General features: G+C 43.9%; 1 protein-coding gene across 4 annotated transcripts in view; it reads left to right on the forward strand.

Annotated features, from left to right (window-relative positions):
- HECW1 (HECT, C2 and WW domain containing E3 ubiquitin protein ligase 1) overlaps positions 1 to 16,772 on the forward strand; it is a 441,131-nt gene that overhangs the window by 2,170 nt on the left and 422,189 nt on the right. The window lies entirely within an intron of this gene.

Consider the following 16,772-nt stretch of genomic DNA (forward strand, 5'->3'; position numbering starts at 1 on the left):
TGCCCATTCCCTCCCTCTGTTTGCAGCCTCCTCTGGGACGTGGCTTTGGAAAAACGGAGAACGGAGCCGGTGTGTTAGTGCCTAGACCTCCAGGCAAATTGAACTTTGGAGTGTGTGGTTTAATACAAGCCATGTTCTGACTCATTCTGGAATCCCAGTCTAGGGCAGTTCAGCAGCTTTGGGGAGTGACAGTTCTTGTTGTCTCAGGTAGTTATTTCACGAAGGCAAATCGCCTAAGTTTGTTTAGATCCTGACCTGACCGACTCGGTAGGGAGACCACCTTGCGAGCCGGAGCAGCCCACGAATGCATCAGTACAGGGACTGCAGCTCCTGTGACTCGTGTACGTAGCGTCATTTTGCTCTCCCTTCGCGCTTCTGGCTTCTGAAGACGGATGTTTTAAAAGATCGTGTAAGCTTTACTTTCTGGGATGCTTGCATCAGGTATGAGTATCACTATGGGGGATGCTGAAAGGACAGATGTGATCCTGGGAGGATGCGGTCCAGCCTCTGCCATCCTCCCTACCAGCAAAGTGAGGAAGTTGGGCTAGCTGATGTGTGTGGTTCCTTCCAGTTCCAGCACTGGGTGGTAACGGTAGAGGAATCAGACGACTTACCCGGTTTGGCCAGGCCGGTGATGACAGCCCAAATCATGCAAACAGACCAGGGACAGACTATGGAATTTATGGTTTATTTTTACACCTTGCGATTTGTTTTGACCCCAGTATCTGTATTTTCCTCTAAATGAAATTAGCCAATGACTCAAACAGGTCTTCTTTTTGTTGTTGTCATTGTTGTTGTTCACTAGGGCGAAAGATTTGGTGGGGCCTGGGGTACCAAGAAGAATATTGGGTAACGGGCTTTCTCCTTATTTGTTGATGAGTTATTTATGACAGCCCCATCTTTTGTAGATAATGGACAATGTAGCTTATTTCCCATGACTGATTTTTTTTTCAGTTTTTAATGAAAGACTCTAAGTAGCTGTTTCATCCTACGCGGCAATTGGCAATACCATCTGACTTACTTTCCTTCATAGAATTTGATATTGTTTGCAAAACTTGCTAGCACTGATGCTCGTTAGAGAAATGAGGCGACAATGACTCTAAACGGGCAAGCAGAGCATTTTTAATGTGCTTGTAGTAATTTTTACCGTTTAGGGATGGTTGAGATACTTGGTCATTGATTTATGCTCATCTACTCAATTTTCCACCGTAGTGCACTCATTTGTTTTAAAGTTACAATTAAAATAATATCCTGGGATAAGGATACCTGCCAGGCGCAGTGAATCACTCCCTCTCTTGTTTCCGTAGCCTTCTGGTTCATACCGCTAAGGCAGCTCTTATCATATTGCAGCTACGTGAGGTGTGGAAGGGCCACAGCCCCCTTGTCTGGAACATGCTCCGAGCATCTCGAGGACAAGCACATTGTTCAATTCACCTCTCATCTCTCCAGCACATTGCACTTTGCTCGGGACAGGGGTATGTTCTCAGGAATGTGGGTGGGGTGCATTCCAGGCCATAAAAAATGCCCTCTGCTCCTTTAGGCAGGAGACAGGGAGTCAGATGGGGTTATGTAAGCCTCTGAGGGAACAGGTGAGCCAGGACTCAAATGCAGGCCTTCCCCCATGCTGCCCCAGAGAGAGTGTCTCCCCCCCGACCCCACACACACACACACTCAGTGAGAAATCAGGTGGACTGCAAGTCCAGATGCTGCACGCTTGGGTGCTCTCTTATTTGAAAAACCAGAATTATCCTTTGGTAAAATTGATCTGATAGCTGCTTGGTTCTGTCTTGCTGTGGCCTGAGAGGGCAACCTATCCCGTCCCAGCACTCCGGCCTCCAACCCAGTTGCAATGTGTTTTAACCCTGGTATCTGGATTTTCCTCTAAATGAAATTAGCCAATGACTCAAACAGGTCTTCTTTTTGTTGTTGCTATTGTCGTTGTTCACTAGGGCGAAAGATTTGGTGGGGCCTGGGGTACCAAGAAGAATATTGGGTAACGGGCTTTCTCCTTATTTGCTGATTAGTTATTTAGAGTGTGTCATTTAATATAAGCCACGGTGAGGGTGAGCCCCCTTTGCCACCTCCTCTCTAAAGCTTGTTCCACCGCCGAAAGCTTCCTCAGATAATGGGCTCGTTTTGGGAATCACCTAACTGACCACTGTTTGTTCGAATGACATGTAACCACTGTGCGCTGTGCCTCTGAAACCAGCCAGCAGCTGGCCCAGGGACAACCGTCCTTGCTGGGCCAGCCCGCTCTGACTGAGCATCCTCGGAGGCAGATGTCTATGCTAACAGGTATGACTTCCAGATGGACCCTTTGCATCCATCCCATCACCTCCATAATTTCCCCCCACCTGAAGGAACAGACTGGAACAGGTTCCAGGTTACCATTAGGAACAGGTTACCATTAGGAAACCAGGAAGTTCAAACCCCCCCGTCCCACTGTAATGCAGCCCTGGGCATGTTTGACATTGATGGACTTACAGAGAAAACAGTGTGGAAGGTTCCAAACGTGGCTTTTTTTTCAAGTCACTTTTCCTCTCTGAGGGTTAGTTTCCTCTTCTTTGAAAGTAGTGAGTTGAACCAGGTCATCCCAAAGGTCATGTCTAGCGCCATGATTCTGGGATTGTTTTTGTTGGTTTATTCAATTGAGGGAGTTAGAGGGAGAAAAATATCAGTATTAATTATAATTGCATTAATATTTACATTTATTTCTAAATTTCACTTTGCAATGACTATACTAGAAATACTTAAGGCTATGCGTGTTAGCCTCTGGGCTACCTAATAATCATTTGGGGCCCTCTGTTAACAATAGCTCTAACAATTCTTTTTTATTTGTAAAATTAGATTTGCTATATTAAAAGAAAAGATTTGTGGCATTTCTGTTCCCAGTGAGGAGGGCAGTGGTGAAAAAGTGGATAATCCTCAATTTCTGTATAGAATGTTTGCAAGTTTAGGGTTTGATAGTCAAAGTTCCAGGACCTATGGTAAAATGTTTTTATTCTCACTGTGAGCGTGTTTCACAGTTGAGTAACTCCGGCGGTCAGAAGTGTTCCCTGGGATTCATCTAACAATGTTCCCATTTCCTTCCAGTCCCTCATTTTGCTTTTATTGATTTACTTATTTACTTACTGTTTTGTGTTTCTGCCCCTCCTTGAGCTCAGCTGACCTCCGGCCACAGCCGGAACACACACCCACCCACCCTCACCCTGCCCCGCCAGGTGCAGGAGTCAGAGCTTCATAACCTTCTACCTATTGGAACCCCTTCTACTTTCCTCATAAACGCTGTTTCTCAAGTTAAGATACGATGAGGTTTAGAGACAGGCCAGCTCGTCTGATGATTTTGTTGGACATGAATGAGGACTTGCTGACCACTGGCCATTTGTCTTTTTTTTTTTTTTAAGATTTTATTTATTCATGAGAGACAGAGAGAGAGAGGCAGAGACACAGGCAGAGGGAGAAGCAGGCTCCCTGTAGGGAGCCCGACGCAGGACTCGATCCCAGGACCCCAGGGTCACACCCTGAGCCCAGTGCAGACGCTCAACCGCTGAGCCACCCAGGCATCCCTGGGCATTTGTCTTAAAGCCTCCTTAAACACTTTATGAAACAAAGCAGTATACAAATGATTTATATATCCCACACCAAGGTTTGGATGTGTGGGTGTTTACTGGCGGTGGTTGTCATGTTCTGTGACGTGGGCGTGGTGGGGAAGATGTTAAGTAGTCCGTGCAGGGTGCCATTAGTGTCACTGCTTATTGGCAGGGTATCCCAAAGACCACTAAGCTTCCAGGGCACTAGAGAAAAGCATCTGGATTCCCATAGCAACAGGTGATGCACGCTGCTCACATTGTTAGTTGAGAACCCAGGCTCTTCTGGATTTATTGGCCCAAAGCTTGATGCACACAGAGGATTGCTAAATGAGGATATCGCGAACCGGTAGGCTCCTCTGGGGTTATCCAGCATCTGATATTGGCCTGCAGTAATTTGGGGAGAATTCAGTGGATGGAACTGAAGCTGGCGTTGGGGGTGGGGTAGGGAGGAGGGAGCGCTGGAAAGGGGCACCATCTGTGCCCATAATGACGAATGCCATCATGGAGACTTCACTCGGGGTCCCTTTTATATATTTAGTGGAGCAGATTTTCCCTTTCACACTTTCTAGATCTATTTGTATTGAACAGATGTCAGGGAAATATCATGTGTGTGGAAGGGGGAAAAAAAAGAAGACCAAAATTCACATCCATGGCCAGCGATTGTGATTCAATCGCTTTGTCCTTAAATTGACACTAATTTAACTCGCACAGACGTTCCCTGCTTTTGCTTTCGGGGTTTAAGTCACAGCAGTTTGAGACACAGAAGTCTCAGGCCTGCAATTCAGAGATTCAGGGTGATGGGAGGCTAGGGGTGAGCACCTTGGACCTTGCTTGCTTGCCGTCAGTAGTGGAGCTGAGGGGGCCCAGCAGCCACCCACCACGATCCTTCCCGTAACACCCTGACCAGCTGGAAAACCACAGGACACGACCCACATAGATTTTTTCCCCTTAAGAGGACTTCTCTTTCCTTAATGTTATTGTTGCTTCCTTTTACCATCAAAACTTAAGACTCCTAAGTCAACAAAACTTTTCCCCTCTATTCTGAGCTTAAGTCAATGTTGCGGAAATGAGCTGTTTGAGGTTGAGACAAAAGGAGCTTGGAGCATCACCAGTGTCCCTGATGAGGCCTGAGACCTGTGCGTCAGGAGGGCAACAGACAGTTGGCACAGAAATGTGCTGTGGTAGATGACCTTTGCAGGTCCCTCCCCAGACTCCACGCCCCTCACGGTTGGTCAGTGCTCGGTCCCCTCTTATGGAACACGCCCGGACAAAGTTGTCTACACTGGCTTTCTTTCCTCCCCCGCCCAAGCCCCGTAGAAACATATTTTATTGTGTAATGTTTGGTTGGGGCTAACAAGATGTTTCACAGATCTGTAAATTATGAAGAAAATAAAGCAAATCCTGGCCGGCCCTACAGTCTGAGACCAGAATACTGTCGTTCATCGGGGGCACCCTGGGGGCTCTTGCCTCCCGTCCCCTCCTACCTCTCGGAGCACCCAGCGCAGGCTCCGGCCCCGGCCTTCCCTCCCGCTGTCCCTGTGCTGCTCGCCGGTGGCCTCGGCTCATCCAGCGCGGGGTCCGCTCTCCATCTGTTGCTGCTCGTGCACTGGACCCACTTTCTCTCTCGAGCCTCCCACTTCCAGGACCCCTGGGTCTCCCGGATTCCCGCTGTGTCCTGGGATCTCTCAGTGGCCTCTGACTTTGCGGCCCCACAGGATGGAATCTGGGATCCTCTAGGGCTTGGCTTTCACAGCTCTCCCCTATATGCCTGCCTTTGGTCTCAATACTGCTTTCAGGCCGACGACCCCAAGTTTATCTCGGTGGCCCGTCCTGATCATGCCCTGACGCCACCACCAGCATCGCCCCAAATGCTACGCATCCTGCAATTTATATGTGCAAAATACAACCCCCAATTTTCATCCTCAGAGCTGCTTCCCCTTCGGAGGTCCCCCCTGTGCAAGGGACACCCCTGTCCTTCCCGTTGCTCGGGCCGGATGCCTTCGAGCCCCTGACTTCTCTGTCTCCCCTGAGCTAGCTTTCTGCAACTGGCTGTCCCCTTTCCGGCCCGCTCTGGCCAGCGCCACCAGGCTTGTCCCAGCCACCGTGAGGGCTCAGCTTCTGCACTGATGCCCAACCAGTCTCCCGCATTCGTGCCCATCTGCAATCTGTTCTTTGTGCGGCAGCCCAGATGATCATTCATTCGTTCACCAAATATTGACTAAATGTCTGTTATGTGTCAGGCCTTATTTTAGGTGTTGGCAGGCAGCACGAACACACCACGGAACAGTCAGAAAGCTCTGTTAGTTCTTTGCCCATGTTCTTCCGATGGTTGCATCCCTCTCGGAATGAAATCCAGACTTCCTCTTTGGCATACAGGCCCTGCGCGGCTGGGTGTCCGGCTCCTGCCTCCCAAGGCCGTGTCCCCACCTCCCAAGGCCGTGTCCCCACCTCCCAAGGCTGTGTCCCCACCTTGCCAGTCACACCCTCACCCCGCTGGTCTCTTGACCTGGAGGGATGCGTGTGCGGGGAAGGGGTTGCGTCCCAGGCACCTGTAGGCTTGCCCCTTGGGTAATGACACATCACTCCTTCAGAGAGGCTTTCCCTGACCCCCCATATACCAGGCCTTCTCACCCACGTACCTGCTTCCTTCCTCTTCACATCACTCAGCACTACTCGATTTGTGATATCTTTGCTTGCTTATGTGTCTACTGTCTGCCTCCCGGCCTAGCTTATAAACTCTTTCCAGTGGGGGCTCATTTATTTGCCCAGTGCCTGGAACAGTGCCTAGAACGTAGTAGCCACACTCTTTTCTTTTTTTTTTTTTTAATTTACTTTAATTTTATTTTATTGAAATTCAATTAATTAACAGATAGTGTATTACTAGTTTCAGAGGTGTTCAGTGATTCATCGGTTGTTATATAACACCCAGCGCTCGTTGCATCACGTGCCCTCCCTGATGCCCATCACCCAGTTACTCTATCCCTCCACCCACCTTCCCTCCAGCAACCCTCAATTTGTTTCCTATAGTTAAGAGTCTCTTATGGTTTGTCTCCCTCTGATTTCAGCTGATTTTATTTTTCCCTCCCTTCCCCTATGCTCCTCTGTTTTGTTTCTTAAATTCCACATATGAGGGACGCCGGGGTGGCTAGCAGTTGAGCATCTGCCTTTGGCTCAGGGCGAGATCCCGGAGTCCCTGGATTGAGTCCCACATCGGGCTCCCCCCGCAGGGAGCCTACTTCTCTCTCTGCCTGTGTCTCTGCCTCTCTCTCTGTGTCTCTCATGAATAAATAAAATCTTTTAAAAAAATTCCACATATGAGCAAAATCATATGATAATTGTCTTTCTCTGATTGACTTATTTCACCGAGCATAATGCCCACTAGTTCCATGCACGTCATGCACGTCGCTGCAAATAGTAAGATTTCATTTTGATGGCTGAGTGATATTCCATTGTATATATAAACACCACAACTTCTTTATCCATTTATTTGTCAGTGGACATCTGAGCTCTTTCCATAGTTGGGCTATCGTGGACACCGCTGGTAGGAACATTGGGATGCAGGTGCCCCATTGAATCACGATGTTTTAGCTTCTGGGATAAATACCTAGTAGTTCAATTGCTGGGTCAAACTTTTAACTTTTTGAGGAACCTCCATACTATTTTCCAGACTGCACCAGCTTGCATTCCCCCCAACAGTGTAAGAGGGGTCCCCTTTCCCCACAGTCTCGCCAATGATTGTTGTTTCCTGATTTGTTAATTTTAGCCATTCTGACAGATGTGCGGTAGTATCTCACTGTGGTTTTCAGTTGTATTTCCCTGATCCCGAGTGACGTGGAGCATTTTTTCCTGTGTCTGTTGAGTAGTCACACTCTTTATGGAATAAAATCTTTTCAGAATCTGTTAGGCTAGAGTTTGGATGGTATTTTCAGGTCTCTGGATCCTTCAAGAATACTCTTTTTCTTTTTCATAAATGTCTTCCTCCAGTCCACAAGGTGAGGCTTAGGGTCTCCATTACCGCCTGGCCATTTTGTTGGTACTGAATCTCTGTGTTATTTATCCTGGCTGGCAGACTCCCACAGTTGAAGCTCAAGCTTGTCTTTATGTCCTCCTCACCACCGGGCAAATAGCAGTTGGTCACTCATTATTGTCGAATTTGAATGAGCTACTTTTTGTTGTTAGAATTAGATAAAACTCTCTGCCCTCTGGTCTCTGCCTCCTCCAGTCCACCCTGGTTTTTGTCATCTTAAATGTGAGCTTGTTATTCTTGTATTCGAATCTGTTGGGAGCCACCAAAGTTTACAGAATAAAGAGCCCATCCCCAGGCTGGCCTTGCAGGTCTGTGGGTGGTAGCCAGCTATGTCCTAGGAAATCCTGTTGACCTCTGCTGCAGCCAAATGGACCTTCTTTCCATTTCTCCAAGCATCTCTGTGTTTTCCTTTTCCTGTAATTATGTGCTTTCTTCCTTAGACTGTGCTCTACTCTTAGATTCCCTAGCCTTCTGTAAACTTACCCATTTTTAAGAACTAGCTTAACTCACATCCTGAGTTTCCCAGTTGATAGGATTCTCTCCACACTGAGTCTCCCTGTGATAGGGATCACTGCATGCTCACTATTAACCCTCCCACCTTGCAGCCCCCCTACTAAATGACGGGCTCCCTAAGGGTAAGGACTGTGTCACATTTATCTTAGTATCCTGAAAACACTTGTCCTGGTATCTGCCATTGCAGGTACGTCTCTGAATGTTAAATAAATGAGTGCCCCAAGGAACAACCTGAGTTGAGCAGGACTGTATTTTATTGCTTCTAGAATGGCGTTATGCACAATGTATGCATCCATGAAATGCTTATAACAATAAGTGGAAAATTGGAAGAGGTGAACTCCGCAAGGACAGGAATTTCTATCCTGCTTTTTTTGTTGATTGTCCTAAATGCCAAGAATAGTGCCCAGGAACAGAACTCACTATTTAAAGACGGAATGCAGTTTTTAGCTGGACCATATCTTAAATTTTTAATATCCTTGTATATAAATGAGCAAGCCCGAGGACCGGAGAGGTTTTCCCAAGATCGCCCAATAAGAGATGGAACCTGTCTTGTCTTCTCTCTGCTGTCCAGCCCAGACACGAACAGAAGAATGTCTGATAACTTTCCCCAAAGGGATGCTCCGTGTTACTTTCTTACCAGTATCTGTGTGACTTCCTTCTTCAGAAGCTTGACTTTTTAGATCTTCAGAAAGAAGCAATAGAGAAGAAATTACATAATTTCATAGGACTCAGAGCCTAGGCAATAGGAAACAACATTTATATGTTCCCTTGCTGCTTGCGTGGTACATTCATTTTTGGAAATACCTGAGCATATCTGGCCCCTTGACTCTGGTGGGCCATGCTTGGGGGACTTTGCTTAAACCTGGGGTCTACTCGAAAGAATGAGGTGGTCTGTTTCTTAGAGCTTCTCTGATGGCATAAACAATTCACAATGAAGTCATCTGGTTCAGTTTCACCAGAGAGTCTTGTTGGCAATGCCGTTCTCTATCTTCACGACAACTTTGAGTCTCAGGCGAGCACAATTTTTGATGAAATACCTCTCGCAAGAACTTTGCAAGCATTCTCCATCCTTTCGTTGCAAGCAAGTGAAATGCCTCTGTCTCAGAAACATACATTCAGATCCTGGTGTGACATCCTAGGGAAAATAGTTGAAAGTCACTAATAGCTATTTTCAGCTCTTTCCCAAGAGAGAGGAAATATATCACTATATGTATAATGAAGAGGCTATAAGCTTCTAATGAAAAATATGACCTAGGGACTATTGGATCACAAATCAAGATAAAAATTCATTGTGTGTATGTATAACACGTATCTACGTACAGATAATATAGAGCTATATATATATATAAAATATATAAGACATGTATATAATCTTTTGAAGTTCAGGTTAATTATTTTCAAATAATTTTCAGTTGTTTTATTCACCAAAAGACATTTCTTGAGCTTCTATTATGTGACAGGTATTTATATTTGCTTGTGTGTGGGATTTGAACATCTAGACAAAAATCTATTTGAAGCTTAAGGTGAAAAAGTGCAAAAAAATACAGTAGAATAGAATGCCTGCAGTGGAGAAACATTTAGTTTGAGAAAGCAAATTGAAAAAGTTGTGTCTTTTAAGAGTGATTTTTTACAAAGATTTTTTAATTTTTATTTCATCTTTATACACACCGTGGGGCTCGAACTCACAACCCTGAGACCAAGAGCTGTACACTCCACCGTCTGAACCAGGCGCCCCAAGAGTGATTGTTTTATTTTCACACTGCTAGTGGAGCATCTGTTAGATACCAGACCCTGCTCTGAGGGCTAGGTGACCCTGGTGAGTGGATAAGCAGCCAGTCCCTGTTTTCACAGAGCTAGGAGTGAGGTCCTCAAGTTTACGATCTCTCTTCTGAGAATATACTCACAGTTCGGTCATAAAACAGAACATTGCTCTTGTCAGGGATTTAGAAATGGTTGTGCTACTCTTATTTTTTTTATTTTTTATTTATTTATTCATGAGAGACACACAGAGAGAGAGAGGCAGAGACACAGGTAGAGGGAGAAGCAGGCTCCATGCAGGGAGCTGGACGTGGGACTCGATCCCGGGACTCCAGGATCACACCCTGGGCTGAAGGCGGCGCTAAACCACTGAGCCACCAGGGATTCCCCAATCTTAAATTTAATTTCACCAAATTGAATGCTCCTGTGTTGATCTTAGACACTTTAGGGCCAGAGTACTGGGTCTGTTACTTGAGAACCCACTGCTGTAGGATCCTGTTTCCTCATGACTCAAGACTTTGCCGCAAATGGTGTTTTAGTGCAGTGATCCAGAGAATCTTCTGGAGCAGGAAGTACTTTTTCATCTAAATATTTTATATCGACTTCAGTGAACAGCTGTGTCAAGGGATATTCTGTAGCTCAGACTGGTTACCTGCTCAGGACCTGCAGGCTTCCAGAACCAGGTGAGTGAACGGCCTGCTTTGGTGCACACCATTAACAAGTGGACAAGGCCTGGGATGGAGACCGCACTGGACGCTGGGCCTCAGGCTGCTGAGAATGGGGAAGGGAGGCAAGAAGGCCAGATTCTCCTCTCCAGAGGTCTGCATCCTGTTCTGGGTTAAATGGCATTTATCATGCTAACCTAGGATATTTTCTAGTTTCTTAGAGAAAGTATTGAATGAACCATGTCAACTCTATGGAGAAAGTTGAGAGGTTATGGCAAGAGAAATGAAACAAATCTAAACCCAAGCAGTGGGAGTAATGGGGGAGGGTAGGAATTAGGTGTCGGAAGTGTCACACTTTAAGAGGAGAAAAGGTCATTCTGGGATCCTGACCCCTCCCTTTTTCAAGCGTTTACTGGTCTCCATTGAATAATGTGATCGATGCACAATTTTTATAAGAACATTAAGCTTTGCGGTAGGAATTTTTTCTTAATTGTAAGAACTCTTGCCTTTAAAATTTCATTTCAGAGGCAAAAGAGAGTGAATGGCTTTGTTTTTGCATTTAGCACATCTTGGTATGAATTTGCAAATGGCTTTTGAGGGATCCAGATATTTTATTTTTCAAATCTATTTTTTTCCAAGTGCCATTAGCAGGTGGAACTCATGACTTCCGGTATTTTTCAGGCAATGAGCTCAGTGAGGTTTGAAAATTACCTAAGCCATTTATAGATTCATAGAATGCTGGCCGGGGAAGGCACCTAAGCCTTGTCCCACTTAACCCTCTCCCGGTCCTGACCATGAGACAGCCATCTCCCTGGGTCACAGCCCCTGCATTCATGAGACCTGGGATGAGAAGCTGTCTCTGGGCTGCTGGCTTGATGCTTTGCAGCCCCATTTGCTGGGTGCTTTTAGGGCTGGGCAGGAAGCTTGCTTATCCTTGGAGTCCAGGCAAATGCAGATTCCAGGGTTGGGGGAGGGGCACAGTTGCAGGCAGGGGACCGTGAGCCAGGGGCTTGTGCTGGTAGCTACTTAGATTCAAGCCGAGATTGCTGATATGTATGCGCGTGTTGCTAGTTCTTCTGATTTCTCTAGGAAAACCAAAGGGCTGGATACTTAAGAGAGTTTTAGTTTTTTAAGATTTTTTTTTCTTATTCAGTTTAATGATATGGCAATACTCAGTGGGCCAGACCAGGCATAACTGTAAACCTCCAATTTGCAGCTTTTGCTCTATAAAAACTGTGCTTTGAAGATTTCTAGGATGGAAAGAAAGGACCATGATCCTGGCTCCAAATAACCAAAAAGCTGAAATGTGGCAGAGAGACTTGCCCTGAGTCCAAAATGAGAGCTAGGGCAGAGGATTTAGATTCAATAGTAATAAGTATTTTCTGTTACTCAGAATTACTTTAGCGCAGTGAGGCATCAGTGTGCCAGTGTCCCGCTGAGCAGGGGTCGCTGGGATCCTTTGTTGGGATGCTGGACAGGGGCCTGGGGCCTGCATCTTCCATTACCACCTCCACGATAAGCTGTACAGAGGCCATGTGACTTGGGTTTACAACAATCCTGCGAGCCTCCTACTGTCTCAGTGTGCCATGGGAAAAGGGCCCAAAGTTTTCGGGGGGCATCTACGTACAGTTGACACTTGAGCGACATGGGGGTGAGGGGTGCCAACCCTCATGCAGTTGAAAATCCAGGTATAACTTTTGACTCCTCAAAAAATTTAAACACTACTAACCTGCTATTGACGGAGGCCTTACCAAGAACATAGTCGATTAACACGCGTTGTGTTTAATATGTGTTATGTACTGTATTCTTACAATAAAGTAAGCCAGAGGAGAGAAAATGTGATTAAGAAAATCATAAGAGAAAATACATTTATGGTACTTTACTGTATCTATTGAAAAAAATCCGCATATAAGTCAACCCACGCAGTTCCAAGCTGTGTTGTTCAGGGATCAACAGTAGATAGAGTTTGCTCTTTTTTGAATAAAACCCCATCAGCCTGATTCCTTATCTTCCTCTCGAATTGTTGTTTCCTCTTGTCTATAAAGCATCATGCAAGGCTTTTTCACCTCTGTATCCCCACCTTCACCACTGGGAATAGTCCTCTTGATTTTTACTATGCCATCTTAAAAGTTTTAGGGTTTTTTTTTTTTTTTTAGGATTTTATTTATTTATTCATGAGAGACAGAGAGAGAGAGAGAGAGAGAGGCAGAGACACAGGCAGAGGGAGAAGCAGGCTCCCTGCAAGGAGCCCGAGGTGGTACTCGATCCTAGGACTCCAGGATCACACCCTGACTGAGCCAAAGGCAGGTGCTCAACTGCTGAGCCACCCAGGCGTCTCAAAAACTTTTAGTTTTAAAATATGACATATACTTACCATTATGCAAGGGCCTGCAGACTAGGGTGGGCTTGCCTTCTGGTTTTTTTTTTTTAAGTCTATTTTTCTTAAAGATTTTATTTATTTATTTCTGAGAAACATACAGAGAAGCAGAGACACAGGCAGAGGGAGAAGCAGGCTCCATGCAGAAGCCCGATGAAGGATCACACCCTGGGCTGAAGGCAGATGCTCAGCCTCTGAGCCCCCAGGCGTCCCTGCCTCCTGTTTTTGTAGTTTTCATGGAACATGATCACACCTGTGATTTGGGTGTGAGCTACGGCTGCTTTCAAGCTATAGTGGTAAAGCAGAGACCAAAAGGCCAGCAAACCTAAAATGTTTACTACCTGGCCCTTTAAGAAAAAGTTTAATGACCCTTGATTATATCAGATGGATCACTTGAAAACAAATATCATGTGTAAAGAATAAATTAGCAACCACCTATAATGCAATGGCGAGGTGTAAGAACATTGTTATCTTAATGCATTTCGCCTGGGCATAGATAGGATACTGAATCATACCATAAATACACATTCAGGTGCATTTAATGGCGTATCAGATGCAGTCTCTTGTCCTACAGTTTTTGATGATTACACGTATTATTTTAATTGATTGCACAATAATCTATCTAATATTCCATGCCTACGCATATATGTGTTATGCATTGATTTTTGTTGTGGCCACTTTGCTGTGTATTTTACATATAACATTTATTTGATCCTTCAAAGCGTATGTAGGAAATATTACTAACTCCGTTTTACACACGGGAACACTGGGATGTGAAGCGTTTCCGTGACCTGACCAGCTCGCGCAAGTTAGCCTGACACCCAACCCTGCGTTTTCAGCCATTCACCTGTTTCCTGAAGTTAAATTTACCTTTTTTGAGTTATTTGTTTAGTGAGGGAGGGTCTTTCTTAGAAATATTCCTTTGATGAATATCCAGGTATACAAATCATTGGCTGAATTTCTCATTATTTCCTTAGAAATGACTTCCCAAAGCTGAACAGATAAATCCTAAAAGTACATTTGCGGTTTCCTAATAGGCTGAAGGGTTGCTTTTAGAAAAGTTGTAACAACATACACCACATGCTCTCTGAGGGTGCTCAGTACTGAGGGCTGTGAGGTAGCCATCCTGGTTTTGCTCTTTCATCAAGGAGGGAGGGATCCCGGTCCTGACTCTGCAGGTGGTTGTGGCCAGGTGACTCCTCTCCGAGTGACTTCTGGGAAGGCTGCTTTCTGGATAAAAAAAAGGACAGGCTCAGCTGTCACAAGTCTTTGCCCTTTTGCCTTTCCACTTCTTCCAGCTGTCCTGTGGTGCAGGATGTGAAGCTGCAGGCTAAGAAGGGCGGGAAGACGGAAAGGTGGCCCTGGGGGCCTGGGTCCGTGAGTTGGGAAACACCCCGTGTAGGGAAGCATCTGTGGCTGAGGCCTGATGTGCAGACAGGCAGTCCCATCCCGTGCTGTTTCTCCCACTTGCCAGTGAAAAGACAAAGGGACGTGAAGCTCAGTTTCTGCAAATTCTCCATACCATGGTTTGCCAACACCGTCTCCCTAGGTAAGGTCTTGGTCTCTTTACAATTTGTATGAGGTCTTTATATATCATAGATATGAACTTAATAGATATTAACATATTTGATGCGGTTATAATGTGTCTTTTAGTTTTATTTATGATGATCTATTGGTCAAGGTGATGATCTTTAGACGTCTCCATCGAAAGGTACAGTTTCTCTTCACACTTAGTAATAGGGACAAATTCCTATTTCCCAATAACCTTGCCCTCGATTCTTTGATCATCTGATGAATCTTTCCCTGGATCCATCATTACACTGGGGAGTGCAAACTGGTGACTTTCCCATGACATAATTCCTTCCACGTTTATTAGTTGTCAACTCTTCTGTGAAAAAGAGCTTTCTCTTTTTTCTGTTCTCTTCTTTGGCAAAGAGAGGAATCACTGTTTTCTCAAAAATTTTTATTTACTCTGTGTGATATAGTCAATTGTAGTCATTTTTTTATGCTCACATTAACCCAATTTTGGCCAGTGGGAGCCTTTTATCCTATTCTAACACAAGAAACTGAAGGCTTATATTTCTTTGTAATTTCTTGCCCTCTTTCCTCCCTTGTCCCTTTTTCTCTCTCCTCCCATCCCTCCCCCCTCCTCCCTCCCTCCCTCCCTCCTTTCTCTCTAATCTGAGTGCGAGGTGTTTATAACATTGGCTTAAAACCAGAGCTGTATTAAGTAAAACTGGTAAGAGGAGGTCTCCTTATCTTATTCTTCTCCTTAAGGAAAATGGATTTTTCACTATTAAATGGTATAGGCTGTTTATTTCAGTTAAGAAAAGAAGTTAGTGTTACTGTATTCTTAGTTTAGAGAATGTGTTTTTATCATGTTGTAAACACAGAATTTGGTGGGAATTTACAAATGTTAGCCAGTGCATTTTCTCCTTTGACCTAATGAAATGATCCATTATATTACTATATTTCCTATTAGTTAACTATTTGTGTTGTCTTCAAATTCACCCAACCTGAACATTATTTTTTAAATTCTGTGTTGATCCAGTTATACTTGGTTTTATATATATACATGTGATGATATCTTTATTGAAAGTTAAGTATAAACTACCCATAAGTTTATTTATATATATAACTCTATATATAAATGAAGGAATGAGATTAGTCTACATTTTTATTATGCTATATATTTGAAATTTGCAAAAATGAATTAGGAAACTGTTGTTTTAGTCCTCCTGAAAATGAATGTGATGTTAGGGTTATTATTCCCTGGAATTCAGACAGGCTTTACTTGGAAAATCTCCTTGGGCTTTATGCCTTTTGCAGGCAATATAATAAATTAACTCATTAATCTCATGGTTGTTGGTCTATTTAGAGTTTCCACTTCTACTTAAGATGAATAAATTCTTTTCCTAGAAAGCTATCTATTTGCCTAAACTCAAATCACTGACCTTTTTTTTTTTTTTTTTTTTTGTAAATTTTAAATTGTATTGTAACCTGTGGTCTTACTTTTTTTTTTAATTTCATATTTTCCTTACCCTGATTCCCTCTTTTCCTGTCTTCCTCTATTCCTCCTTTTCTTCTCAAAATAAGATTGGTTAGAAATTTATTTTATTTTACTTTTTAACCCAAGAACTAGAGCTGACATTTATTTTATGTATCACTTTCTTATAGCTAATGTTGTTACTCATGTCTCTTTTTTTCTGTTGTGTATATTTTGTGTTATTAATTAATTACTAGTTTCCTTTAATCACAAGAGTAATATAGAAACATAGCAAAACTAAAAAAAATTTCTAAAAATATAAAATGAAAACTAGAAGTTGTCCCCTTTCTGCCCACCTGTGTTACTCCTCAAAGACAGATGTGTCTATTTTTAATAATACCTTCTTTGTGAGTCTCTGTTGCTTTTCTCTCTATGCTGTCTTGGATAAAAAGCTAATTTATTTATTTCCATCTTGTCATGTTAGTAATTCTACACCAGTCATCCTTTCCTGCTAAGCCCAGATTTGGCCTCAGGATTTTCTCAACACCAAGCCATACTTTGTCACATGTAGGATAGGAGGTGCTGCTGTGTCTGCCTTCGGAAAATGCAGTTGGCTACTAGACATTCCTAACAGATTCAGATTTACTCAGATTGTCATCTTTTGTAGCACAGGTTTCCCATTCATAAATTTTAAGACTAAATTTATTCTTAAACATGAATATAATGAATTTCTCATTCATAGATTTGAGTGAAAAAAATCTATGTTTCATTAAGTTTTTATGGGATTATTTTCTGATGTTTTCACTGTATGGGGTATTTTTTCCTCTTACTATTTAAAAAATAAATCTTATTTATT

The sequence above is a fragment of the Canis aureus genome, chromosome 21 (assembly GCF_053574225.1).
Source record: "Canis aureus isolate CA01 chromosome 21, VMU_Caureus_v.1.0, whole genome shotgun sequence".
Lineage (NCBI taxonomy): Eukaryota > Metazoa > Chordata > Mammalia > Carnivora > Canidae > Canis > Canis aureus.